Source organism: Triticum urartu, chromosome 4A, assembly GCF_056163025.1.
Source record: "Triticum urartu cultivar PI428250 chromosome 4A, HENAU_Tu73, whole genome shotgun sequence".
In the NCBI taxonomy this organism is placed as follows: Eukaryota; Viridiplantae; Streptophyta; class Magnoliopsida; order Poales; family Poaceae; genus Triticum; species Triticum urartu.
This window is the reverse complement of record NC_141876.1, coordinates 537,599,516-537,613,201: the sequence shown is the minus strand read 5'-3', so window position 1 is coordinate 537,613,201 and position 13,686 is coordinate 537,599,516. Positions and strand designations below refer to the sequence as shown.

The following is a 13,686-nucleotide window of genomic DNA, read 5'->3' as shown; positions in this document are numbered from 1 at the left end:
ATTAGACAGGAGGCGAGAATAAGGTAGTCGTCAAGGAAGATCCGATCCGACTGCTCAGCAGTCGGCCCGAATCTCGGGGACTACACCCAGTGGGTGCGCTGACGCGCCCCCACAGAAGAAATCAAGAGAACAAAGCAACCAAAGATAGAAGACTCACCCGGATGACGGCCCGTGTCGCAAAGAACTCCTGGGTGTATTGCTGCAGCGAGGCGGCTTGGGCCTGAAGCCGGTTCCGAACCTCTTGGGCCGCCACATTTAGCTCGCGCGTCCCGCCGCTGGGAGTCCACTCGGACGTGCCGGTGCTGGCCGCCTCCAAGGCCTCCACCGTCTGGCTGGCACCCGTAGCTCGGTGCGGCTCCGGCGCAGCGGTGCCTCCCCCTGCGCGCTGGCGCAATGCCGGCTGCACCTCGAGGCCGGCTCCTGCTTCCGGCTCACCCCCAGCCGGCTGCTCTGGCGCCGCAGCCGACTGGCCGCCTTGGCTCGCTCCGGTTGGCGCTGCCGGCGGCGCCCTCTCCACGAAGATCACGGAGTCCTCCCTCCGCTCCATCACCGGCGGTTCTTGGTCGACCTCCTCCAGCGGAGGCACATGAATGTTGGGGGCCACGGCGCGGAGGGGAATGGCTAGCAGCGGAGGCTGGTTGTGCGAAGCCTCCGCCTCCGTCTCCACAGCTGCCGCCTCCGCCCGGGCCTTGGCTGCTGCATCGGCCTGCTCCTTCGTCGCCTGGGCGGCCCTTCGCTCCGCCGCCTCCCGCTCCTCCCGCGCCTCTCGTGCGTTCCGCTCCGTGGCCTCCCTGAGGTCGGCGCGGGGATCCACGCGGTGGGAGCCTGAAGACCCTCCAGTCGGCCCGACTACGGAGCCGCCCGGACCCCGCTCAAGGGAAAGTGGCGCCCTGTCCGGCGAGCAAAGAAAGGTTTAGAAGAGTTTTCAATCGAAAAGAAGAACAACAAAAAATATGTATCCAAGCATTCGACGACTTACGCTGAGATCGCCTGCGGCTGCTTCACCGCCTTGCGGAAGCGGGCCGCCTTCGCGGCCGCCTCATCTCGCTTGGTCGCCGCTGTGGAAGCCTTGGACTTCTTCGGCCGGCTGCCGAAGAGGATCGACACGGCCCGGCACTTCTGGGCGCCGCTGCCAGCAGCCGGCGCGGCAGATGAGCTCGCGCCTTGATGATCAGGCGCCGGCTGGCGGCGCGGGGCGACTTCGACCTCGGCATCATCCGGCCAGTCCTCGAAGCCGACCGTGAGCCCCGCGCCTCCGACCTCGTCGCTTTCCCCCACGATGGCGTCTTCCATGGCGGCCGCTCCCAAGTCCGGGTCGTCGGCGTTGTCCACCGCACGGTCAGGGACGAGCTGGCGCTCTACCCCTGCGGCCCCGGTCGTCGGTGGAAGGAGAGGGTTCTGCTAGGGGCAAACCGACTGATCAGAGGCCGGCTATCATGAGGCCGGCTACCAAAAAAACTTACGACGGGCGGAGGGTTGGCGCGAGAGTACGGCCCCTTGCCGTACCGCCAATCCTCGGCGAGCTTGCAGTTGGAGATATAGTTCACCATGTAGGAGACCTCCGCATGAGGCATCTCCCTGGTGCTCAACCGGCTTGGGTCGAAGCGGCCGCTCATCTGACAAACCATGTGAGGCCGACTTTGGAGGGGAAGAACCCGGCGCTCCATGAAGGCGGCCACCAAGTCGGCTCCGGTCAGGCCCTCCGACTGGATCATCACCCGAAGCCGGGAGACGGCTGCGTTCCCGGCCTGAGACAACGACCTGGCCCGGTAGCTCCACGAAGGTCGCCTCCCAGCCGGTGGGCCGGCTTCATAAGCCGGCAGGTTGACGTAGTCACCTTGCTGCGCGACATTCTTCACGTAAAAGTATGACTTCTGCCAGAGCTTCACCGACTGGATCAACGGGATGGGCGGGAATGGGTTGTTCTCGCCCGACCGCCTCATGGCAATATAGGCTCCGCAGGGGGCAGGCACGCCCACGACGACGGTGCCGAGTTTGCTCTGGAAGAATTCCGCCCAAAGCTCGAGCGTGGGGAGGACCCCAAGGAAGCCTTCGCACAGCGTGACGAAGGCCGACAGTAGCATCACCGCGTTGGGCGTGAGGTGATGCGGCTGGAGGTTGTAGAATTCGAGGAAGGCTCGGAGGAACCCGCTCACCGGAAGGCCGAAGCCGCGCAGGCAGTGCGAGCGGAAGATCACCCGCTCGCCCTCCTCCGGTGCCGGCGAAATCTCCTTCTCCGGCGCTAGATGAACCCGAATGAAGTTCTCGCCGGGCAGGCATCGCGTCTGGCGGAGGAACTCGACGTGGTCCTCATGGACGTTGGAGCCATCCCACGAGCTTGACAGCGCCATGGGGCAGCGCGGCGAGAAGCAAGACGATGCGGCGGTGGAACGAAGCGACGGCGGAACGACGCGACAAAGAGCTGCTGCGGGGAAGAGAAGAAGAAGGAGGGCGAGAAGGGGCGGAGTGAGGGAGAGCGCGTGAGCCCTGCCGCTCCCGCTCCTCCTCCTACTTATAGACCGCGCAGCGGAGCCGAGGAGGCGCGGTGTGGGGGAACGTGGGGATCAACTGCGCCCACTCCCCCACGTCCCGCGATTATTGTGCCTTGATGGCAGAATAAAACCGCCGTGGGAAGGCGAGCGGTCCATGTGGGCCGCGGAAGATCCGTCCTCGGACCGAGGCCTGCGAGTGGCGGGCCCGGGCCTGCAGCGGCGTCCCGTCGCGCGCGTGCGTTGGCAGGATTTCCTCGCCACGTGGCCCGCGTTCCCGCCTATGAGAAACGGAGCTTTTCCGAAGACGGCGCGCACAAGCAAAGCCGGCCCCTCAGGATAGGAAGCTGACCAAGCTTCTCGTCCCTTTATCAGCCTCGAAGCTCGCTCAGCTTCGGGGACTACTGTCGGAGTAAGTGACCACGGGTAGCCTAGCCGGCTCCCCCTGGCCTTTCTGAAAAAATTACGAGCCGATCCGGCTCTCAAGAATCCAAGACATGGGGCCGCCGTCCCCTGGCCGGCTATCTCCCAGGCCGGCTATTGGAAGGCGGCCTGACTTCAGCCCTCATGAAGAAAGCCGCGGGAGGGACGGGTCCGAGGAGCCGGCTGTGAGAAGGCCGACTCCAAGGAGCCGGCTCCCATAAAGCGGTCAAGACCGTACCCTCGAAGTCTGCATCCACATAACGGCGATGTGACGGGGCGTGGCTACAGTGAAGCCTGCCACCCCCGAATCCCAGAGCGCGCCTGGCACAGTGCGCCGTACGGGTGGCCATGACCCGTCCGGCGCGGCACTGTTGCCACGTTGACCCTGATGTCATCCACGATGGGCTACCAGTACGGCCCACGGGCGGTGGGCCCCTTCGGGCAGAGAGACACCCGAACGCGGCCTGGCCTCCCCCAGTCGGCCCAAGACGGAGCCGGCTCTCTCCAGCCGGCTTGCCACCCCCTCGAAGGAGACGCCCCATTAAGAAGACAAGACGCGGTGAGGCTACAGTGGTCACCCGCCGGACGGCAGCACTGTAGCCATGCTTACCTCGGCGAAGCCCTCGTCACCACGATTGAGCAACAGTAACCAGCCATCGACAAGGCCCTGGACAGTGGGGCCTGCCTATCGACCAAGGAGCCGGTAGCCGGCGGGCCCCAGCAGCCGGCGCAGAAGCCGGAGAGCGAAGACACAGATGGCTGGGCCCCACGCCCAGCCGGATTACCATTGTACCCCCGGGGGGTAGGCCTATATAAACCCCCCGGGACACCCATGCAAAGGATGGATCCCTGCTAGTTTTAGACACCACGTAGGGAGGAGAAGAGAGCAAGAAGAGCCCTTCTTCCTCCTCTCGCCAAACAGCTCAAGGAGCATCGTGTAGCTACTTGTTCATCTAGTGATCATGCGGAGACCCCGCGGAGCAGCAGTAGGGGTGTTATCTCCACGGTGAGCCCCGAAGCTGGGTAAGATTCGCCGGCGTGCATGTCTTCGCCTCATCCCGTTTCCAGGCACCGGCGATGTTTTACTGGCTCCCACAATGATAAGCCACCCGTTGGCATATGTCGCACCTACCACCCGACAATGTGTGCCTCTGGGATCTGGTGGGGGATTACTGGAATTTAGTCCATTTTGGGCAACCCAATAACTATTTCAGAAATTCCTAATAAATCCTAGAGGCCCACTTAGCCCATTTGTGCAAGGCAAGGAATACTACTAAAGTTTAGTCCCACATTGCTAGTTTAGTGGGAGTTGGACCTCCTTATAGGGGAGGTTCTTTCCCCACTTGTACGAGCATGAGAACAAGAGGGATATCCACGCGTGCTCCTCCTCCGCCGCCCGCCTCACCACGCCACGTCTCGTCACGACGCGCCGCGGGTTGCGGGAATGAGCCGAGCCGATGTCTAAATTTTTGCCATGCACTACGGGTATACGAAAGGTCACTCGGGAGCTGGAAAGTTTTGCTGCAGTGGATATTGAATACGAACGCTGCACCCTTCGGCCGCTGTCTGTTCGTTTCATCTCGCGCGTTCCCTTCAGCTCCCGGTGCAGCCTCTCGCCTCCTTCTCTTGCGCCTATAAAAGGGAGGTCACTCCTCTCAGAGAGAGGCACCAGAACTTCTCCTTCCTCTCGCCACCGGTTCCAATCTCTGAGCTGCTGCTGTCTTCCTCATCCCGGCTTGCGGCGTGCACCGCAGGTCGGGACAGTAGGCCTCCGAAACCGCACCTCTTTGAGTCATGTACGGGAGAAGGGTGATAAGGTTTTTGAGGAGCGCTCTGCGCGACTACTGACTGGCTCCTTCGTCACGGACGCCCCGGACTCCGAAGGCTACTTCCCCGACGACGACTTCTTCCCCGACATCGACAACCTCCTCGACGACATGGCTGGCGAGGACACCGACCCCAAGTCCAGTGCTACTGCTGCTGCTGTCCCGTATGTGTTCTTCTTTCTGTTAGATATCCTGTCACAGTTTCTCATACTAGTACTTGCCCTAAATATGTTAGGTTCTACCTCATATATGCAACTAGTTCTATTGTCTGCTATAGATATGATAAGCTACGGTTCATATATGCAGAAGCTATTTTCCTTCTCTCTGTCAGAACGCATGACTTATTTTATCTCTACTATATTAGTCATGCTTTATCTACTATTTCTGTTAATAAAATCATTCGGTAAATTGCTCATATTTCCAACATGCACTGCAGGTTACAACACGTGGGAGTTACTCCATGCCAACTGCAGCCACCCATGATTCATCCACCTGTTCATGGGGGGCCGCATATCGAAGCACAGCATGATAAGTTACATCGCACAAGGGGATCGGCTTATTTGATATACACTGCCGAAGCCCGTTTACATTTTACAAGAACCTCTCCAAGAGTTTGAAGTCCAGCACAAGCTCCTTCACCCAACCATTTTGCTGTACTGCAAGGTGATCCAGCCAACGAAAGATATATATGCAACAAGAAGGCACGCCCGCTTGAAACGGTAAGCAAACACCCTGATGCTATGGTTGCTCACAGCCCGCCTGGCGGCAGCAAGGAACACTCCTCGGAGGATTCTTACTGCTACGGTGATGAGTATAGAGCTCAGCATGCCCGCCACAACCCCTGCTGCCGCATATCCAAGCATCCACCACGAACTGAAATCTTTTGACTTGCAGAACTTTGAAAACCTGTCAGATTTCAGTCTCAAGTTAAACAGAAGGAAATGTTGATATATTTAAGATAAATGACCATTATAAGAAGTGAAGGAAAAAAAGTGACCCTTTTACCAACCAAAAGGTTGTTAAGTTCCTAGTGTTTACAGCTTGACATAAAGTGGTGATGCAACAATACAACCCAAGCATAAGAAACAAAGCCAATTGATAAGCATAAAGCACTAGAGCTAGTCAGATTACCAGAGCAAATAAGAGCAATGAGTGGTTTTGGCTATCGACTTCTGGTGAAGGATATGTGGATTAACATGATGTTATCACATTATGAGAAGTTAAGGCGATGCCCATGCAGCAGGTAGAAAATTAGAGGGCATATATACTCACAGTACAAAAATCCTTTTCAGCATTTCAATTATTGAAGGATCCTCAGCAGTGCAATTGAATAGCTTGTCTGAATAAATGTCAGCTTTGGTGCTCCCCAGTGTGTACCTGCACTTGTATGATTCATTGACCTACAAGAGAAGACGATAATAAAATGATGACCTCTTGATAACTAAACATGATATACGCAAAGGGCATGCAAACAACTGAAGATTCAAAAAACCACTGGAGAGAACATTATGTATTTCTCATGTGAACTAGATGTTCCATAGTAGTGTACCTTGAGCTTTGCTGCTGTTGACCATACAGCACCAAAATCAGGCCGGCAATTGTGAGGAAGAGCCTCTTTTGGAGCTTCTGCCATTGCATAAGATGTTTGACCAGAAAAATATTTTGTGTATTCAACCTAGAGTATCCATCCACAACACAAGTGAGAAAAACTAATTAACTAAACACATATAGTAATACTTGTGAATACTGATACTAGTAAACCGAAAGACTGCGGGCAGGCTGTGCAGTGTGCAGTGCACGACCACAAGCTAATGTTCGAAATGTAAATATGGCGTGTCTTTATTTACAGGACTTTATGAACAAACTAGAAACTACAGCTAGAATTGTTCATCATTTATTGCCTTATTTGGGAGTTGAGAGCACATAGAAAGCATCAAAGATCTGTATATATCATTATCAGTAAAAGCATTAAACAGCCCAAATCTAGAGGAGCTGAATGTGAGAATACCTAATCTGTACTATTAAAGGGGAGTTTGCCGTCGTAATGGTTACTCATCCTTCCCTCCCCTTCCAGTGCAGAAAAAACAAAAAGAAGAAAAGAACGGGGAAAAAACCCGGGAAAAGGGTGACAACCACCAATCCGTCAGCCATGCACCCACACATCCCATGCGGGCACGCCCCATCTCTCCCCCCTTGCCCCCACTTCCATCTCTCCACTGAGAAAAATCGCCTCCCAGCCCCGCCCCCACGGCCCACATTCTCTGCCACGATGAGCCGTCCGCACCTTGTCTCGTCGCTGCCTCCTGCCTCCCCTTGATGCCTCGGTTGGGGTCACCGGTGTGGGAGTAGCCGCCCCTATCAGAGAACACGACGGCGAACCTGCCAACGGAGACGCTGTCCTAGCACGGCATGCCGTCCTAGCCATCAGCGTTACCGGCACCGACAGCAAGCCCTCTGCAAGGGTCCAACACGGGAGCGATAGGAGAGGTGGCAGTACCGTTGAGTTTGCAACCGTCATGCACGTCGAGGCAAAGGCGAGACTGGCGTAGGCTGCGGCACACATGGTGATGCCATCGCCGATCCACAAGATCAGATGAATGCACTTGTAAGGCTCTTCTGTAATCCTGTCTTCTTTTCAAGGACCCCAGCTTGCTCAATAAGGTGCTGATTGATCATCTGAGTAACTCTAGATGTTTGCTCATTTGCTTCTGTTACCTATGGTAGGTTCTGCCCATCAATTTTTCTACCGTGCTGAGAAGTACATTTTTGATGCCCGGCTTACAACAAAGAGTATCAGCCTCCTGAGTCTCTTAGGCACTAACGTAAGCCTACGATGCCCACATTTGTTGCTATGTTGAGTTAGCTTTGAGCAGTATTTTGCAGTCAAAACAAGTACTTGTCCGACCTATCAGGTGATCCTTTGATTTGTTGAGTTAACACCTGCTGTTTTCTTTCTTTATTAGCTACCTAAAACGATGGTCTGCTGCTGACAAGTCATTTTCTTATGAGGTATGTGGGAATTGAACATGTTTATGATCTTCTTTGTATGTTATGATAAATTTGGAAGGTTTTAAGCAACTTCAGCAAGTGAAATTAACTTGGAATAGAAATGAAATACTGCATTTTAGTATCATGATCTTCTTATGTAATTTTGTTTTGCACACACATGGCCTTTCTCCTCCTAAATTCTGGATACCTATATCCCCACCCATTAATTAATTAAACACATACAGTAATCCTTGTGAATACTAATGTAAACTGAAATACGTGCACGATCGCAAGCTGATGTTCGAAATGTAAATATGTCATGTCTTTTTTTATACGTTCTTTATCAACAAACTAGAAACTACAGCTAGAATTGTTCATCATTTATTGCCTTATGTGGGAGTTGATAGCACGTACAAAGCATGAAAGGTCTGCAGATATCATTATCAGTTAGAAGCATTAGACAGCCCAAATCTAGAGGAGCTGAATGTGAGAATAGCGAAAAAGTAGTTAATACATGATGTATAAAATGTCACTGTGCTGGTACAAGAAGATAAAGCAAGTGAAACAACCAACCAGCAGCTTTAACAACATTTTGAGCTGCTCCACTAAGAGAAACAAACACCAAAGTAGAATCACAATATAAATTCTCACCTCAAAAACTGAAGCCCAGTAATAGTCATCATGGCAGCGGAATCTTCGATTACTCGAGGGGTAAAATACATGCTTAGCTTTATAGTTTCAACAGTCCAAGCTCGCAAACCTTAGATGACCGAATGTCCAGGCCTACAATGCGCCAGCAACCGCATCAAGCTAAAGATCAACGCAGCTCGGTCCAAACCGAAAGGGAAAACTAATCACATCCTAAGCTCACTAGCTGAGCCACAGTGTAATCAGCATCCAACACAGACCCCAAGTGATAGCGCATTAGCGCATCGAAATCCACACAGTGACACACCAAGTGGGGAATACGTAAGCAGCTCTTAGACTTCGTGGAGCAGATGGTAAAGTGCATAAATGGAATATACATCACAAAATTTGCAGTAAGCTCTAAACGCTAAACACCAAAACAGCTAACTTGAGCACCCGGTTAGATTCCTAAGCTCGGGAAACAGCATGGGGGTAAATCGGGAGGGAAGAGACGGAAGGGAAGGTACAGTGGCCGACCGGTAGAGAGGATGCGGCAGGTGGAGGACATGGAGACGGACGCGTTGGAGGAGAGCCCGCCGAGGAGGAGGCCAGCGATGCCGAAGAGGAAGGAGAAGAGGAATGACACGGCGATGGGGAAGAGCATCACGAGGGCCCCGCGGACTGTGATCCCGCACCACCGCCTGCGCCGCTCCGCTGGGTCCGCCCCTCTGCCCGGGGTGGCCCGTGGTGGTGCAGGCACTGCCGCCGACGGATCCATCAAGTGGATGCGCGACCCATCACCGGTAGGCCGGCAAGCGGCGGTCGCCGGACGCCGGCGGTGGGGAGAGGTGAAGGTGGCATTGGGGGTGAACGATGGTTGGAGCTGGGCATAACGACCGTACTTTTCTTGGGGTTCGGTGGTTGTCACTGGGACGATCGATCGAAGGCTGTTTGGGCCGTATGTGCAGGCCTGTCAAGCTTAGTCAACGAATGTTGTTCTATGGACTGGTTTTCATTTCGCCTTTACCAAGAAAAAAAACACCCAAAAAAAACACCCCCGATCTCTACCCTTCGCGCCTCTCGCTCCACATGGCCAAAAGAGATGGGTTATCTTAAGAGTGTCATGTAGAATATCTTATGAGGTGGAGAAAGAGAGATCAGGAGAAAAGATTTGTCTTCTCTTAAATAGGAAATGATTTCTTAGCAACATTGCAACAATGTCTCATGCCATTTATTTCCTTTAAAACGGGGGTAAAAGATTGACCTCGTCAATTAATTAAGCAAAAGAGAATTGCCCAGTTAACTCACCATATTTTTACTAATTATTAGAGATAAGATTATGAGATAATCATTGTACTCCTACATCATATTTTTATTTACTACTCTAGATTATGTGTTAGGTTTAAAATAAGATAATCTTATCAACCAATGTACATGCCTTTAAGATATGAGGTAGGGGCAATTATTGGTTTTTTGCATGTGATATGGGCTTGTATTAATTAAGAAATAATGTTACACTCGTTTTCACAGATTTTACATAAACCATCTGGCATAGCAGCTAACCAGAGTGCCGTGTGTTGGGAGCAACGTCCCAGCTGAGCATGCGGTGTGCAACGCCATGCGCTCATCTTCAAGCATGGACAAAGCAATGTCGTTGGATCCCATGCAGGAGACTCTTCGTATTCTCCATCATACCAGCCAACGAAGATCTGTTGATACTCCTACCTGAGAGAGCATCAACTCCTTCCTTGCAATCTAGTTCATTGATCAACGACATGTTCGTTCGCTTCAGCGTCAGGGACGTATCCTCGAGACACGCTGAATTTACGCCTCCATTGGGGATCTGCATGAGCGAACAAAATGACACACTGAGAAAATGATGGCTCCTGTGTCGTTCCTTAACACCATGCCTGCTCCTCCAATGCTTTCGTCGCAACGTGGCCGTCCACATTTAACATAGACCATCCCGACGAATGTTTGTTCCAGGGGTAGAAAGATGTTGTTGAAGAGCTCGTGTTTGCTTGCTCACCTGCAACATACTGTATAGGGGCAATGATTAGTTTAATGCCAAAATTTGGCACGTTCATATTTTGCGAGGCCAAAGAGTAAACTATTGATTGGTTGAATGATGACCAAAAGTGTGCTTAGTATATCGTCTATCCCTCGGAGGGACATGAATAGTCTGTTTTTGGATGATTGCTACACATTTGGTTCAAAGCACGAGATGAACGAGAGCAATTGAAATCTCAACTTATTTTCTCTGAAACTTGTTGACTCATCCTAGGATTGCTCCACTTACCTCGCCCTATAAATGTTTTGCTCACTCCCCCGGCCCCTCCCACAAGTGAAACTGGCCCTTTCACCATAGTTTCCCCCTTGTCCCTCTCGCCTCTCCTCAGATGAACATATCGACGATGATGGTTGAACCACAGGGGACGGTTGCTAAACTCATCTTCCACTCGCATCCAGCCACGTCATAAATCACCCTCTCCTTCCCTCATCTCCTCCAGAGCTACAATTTTTTTCAAGCTACCATGTATGTGATTGATCCGAATAGAGAGCCCCCAACCATGGCCTATGTGCAAGGAGACCTTGAATGTGGCGGCAACAGCCGGCGAGGGCTCATTGGTGTCAGGGCCCAATATGTGCTCTTCGTCGAACGGGGCACACCACCAGTGGATTCGACGGTGACCTTCGCCGGTCCATTCGACATGCCGCAATCGGTTTGATTGAGGGCATGTCATTAGGGTATTAGCAATGGAGGTTGCTACGACAAAAGAGTTTCCCACTTATCTCTCAGGTGATTCACACTTAGCAATCCTACTACTTCACTTTGCAATGAATTGGGTAAGAGGTTGTAGTTTCCTTTCGAGTTTTAGTTTCCTTTACAGTTTTAGTGCCAATGGATTAATTCTTGCCTTCTTGGTCATGTTCTAGGTTCGTTACTTTTTTATTGATGCATAGGAAAGAGGGTGTGGTTATTGAGTTGGCATGATCCTGGAACACCTTCGAAAGAAATTTCTATGAAATATAATAATATTTTCTTAGTCAAATTGAAGACCTAAAAATCAGTGTGTGATTTATAAACCCAATCGGAGGGAGTATAAAAAATCTCTACTACTTATGTCTTTTCCCTTCAAATTGACTACTCTCTATAACATGCTTATTGCCCACCTCAACCCCTTTAGTAAATCTACCAGCAATGTAATGCAAGAGATGAGAGTTTATGATGGGTACTTGGTATGTCTTGACTTGGCGTAGATCTCCCCGGCAATGGTGCCAGAAATTCTTCCTGCTACTTCTTGAGCTTGCGTTGGTTTTTCCCTTGAAGAGGAAAGGGTGATGCAGGAAAGTAGAGATAAGTATTTCCCTCAGTTAGAGAACCAAGGTATCAATCTAGTAGGAGACAATGCACAAATCACCAATACCTGCACAAACAATCAAACAACTTGTACCCAACGCGATAAAGGGGTTGTCAATCCATACACGGTCACTTGCAAAAGTGAGATCTGATAGAGATAGATGAAACTAAATAAAAGATAAAGTAAATATTTTGGGGTTTTTTGGTTTATAGATCGGAAAGTAAAAGATTGCAAAATAGTAGATCGAAAACTAATATGATGGAAAATAGACCTGGGGGCCATAGGTTTCACTAGAGGCTTCTCTCAAGATAGCAAATAACACGGTGGGTGAACAAATTACCATCGAGCAATTGATAGAAAAGCGCAAAGTTGTAACGATATCTAAAGAAATGATTATGAAATATAAGCATCACGTCCGTGTCAAGTAGACAAAACGATACTGCATCTACTACTATTACTCCACACATCGACCGACTCCTGCCTGCATCTAGAGTATTAAGTTCATGATGAACAGAGTAGCGCATTAAGTAAGATGACATGATGTAGAGGAATAAACTCAAGCAATATGATGTAAACCCCATCTTTTTATCCTCGATGGCAACAATACAACACGTGCCTTGCTGCCCCTACTGTCACTGGGAAATGACACCGCAAGATTGAATCCAAAGCTCAGCACTTCTCCCATTGCAAGAAAAACCAATCTAGTTGGCCAAACCAAACTGATAGTTCGAAGAGAATTACAAAGATATCAAATCATGCATAAAAGAATTCAGAGAAGATTCAAATAATATTCATAGATAAACTGATCATAAATCCACAATTCATCGGATCTCGACAAACACACCGCAAAAGAAGATTACATCGGATAGATCTCCAAGAACATCGAGGAGAACATGGTATTGAGAATCAAAGAGAGAGAAGAATCCATCTAGCTACTAGCTATGGACCTGTAGGTCTGAGGTAAACTACTCACGCTTCATCTAAAGGGCAATAGAGTTGATGTAGATGCCCTCCGTGATCAAATCCCCCTCCGGCAGGATGCCGGAAAAGGTCCCTAGATGGGATCTCACGGGAACAGAAGGTTGCGGCGGTGAAAAAGTGTTTTCATGGATGCTTCTAGAGGTTCGGGAATATATGTGAATATATAGGACGAAGAATTAGGTCAGGGGAGTCACGGGAGGCCCACAAGGCAGGGGGCGCCTGAGGGAGTCCTGGACTAAGGGGTCCTCAGGCATCCGGCCTGTTGGACATGGGCCGGACTGATGGGTTATGAAGATACAAGACCGAAGACTCTCTCCTGTGTCCGGACGGGACTCTCCTTGGCGTGAATGGCAAGCTTGGCATTCGGATATGAAGATTCCTTTCTCTGTAACCGACTTTGTACAACCCTTGTCCCCTCCGGTGTTTATATAAACTTGAGGGTTTAGTCTGTAGAGGCAATCATAATCATATAGGCTAGACTTCTAGGTTTACGATCTCGTAGTAGATCAACTCTTGTCATACTCATATTCATCAAGATCAATCAAGCAGGAAGTAGGGTATTACCTCCGTAGAGAGGGCCCGAACCTAGGTAAACATCGTGTCCCCTATCTCCTGTTACCATCAACCTCAGACGCACAGTTCGGGACCCCCTACCCGAGATCCGCCAGTTTTGACACCGACATTGGTGCTTTCATTGAGAGGTCCATTGTGTCGTCGTTAGAAGATTCGATGGCTCCATCCATCATCTACAACAACGCTGCCCGGGGGAAGTTCTTTCTCCCTGGCCAGATCTTCGTATTCGGCGGCTTCGCACTGCGGGCCAACTCACTTGGCCATCTAGAGCAGACCGACAGCTACGCCCCTGGCCGTCAGGTCAAGTTTGGAAGCTTGAACTACGTCGTCGATATCCGCGGAGACTTGTTCTTCGACGGATTTGATCCCACGGCAGTCGCTCCCTGCCACCACGATGAACATGACCTAAATCTGTCA

The 13,686-nt window shown here is 51.1% G+C and overlaps 1 pseudogene across 1 annotated transcript; it reads right to left on the bottom strand.

Annotated features, from left to right (window-relative positions):
* Positions 1–5,155: 5,155 nt before the first annotated feature.
* LOC125554117 (uncharacterized) lies at positions 5,156–9,327 on the bottom strand (annotated as a pseudogene). Its single transcript, XR_015602146.1, has 5 exons — positions 8,891–9,327; positions 8,378–8,509; positions 6,288–6,413; positions 6,011–6,138; positions 5,156–5,644 (listed from the first exon to the last, which is right to left on the bottom strand). The product of XR_015602146.1 is annotated as an uncharacterized LOC125554117 (transcript).
* Between the last annotated feature and the right edge of the window lie 4,359 nt (positions 9,328–13,686).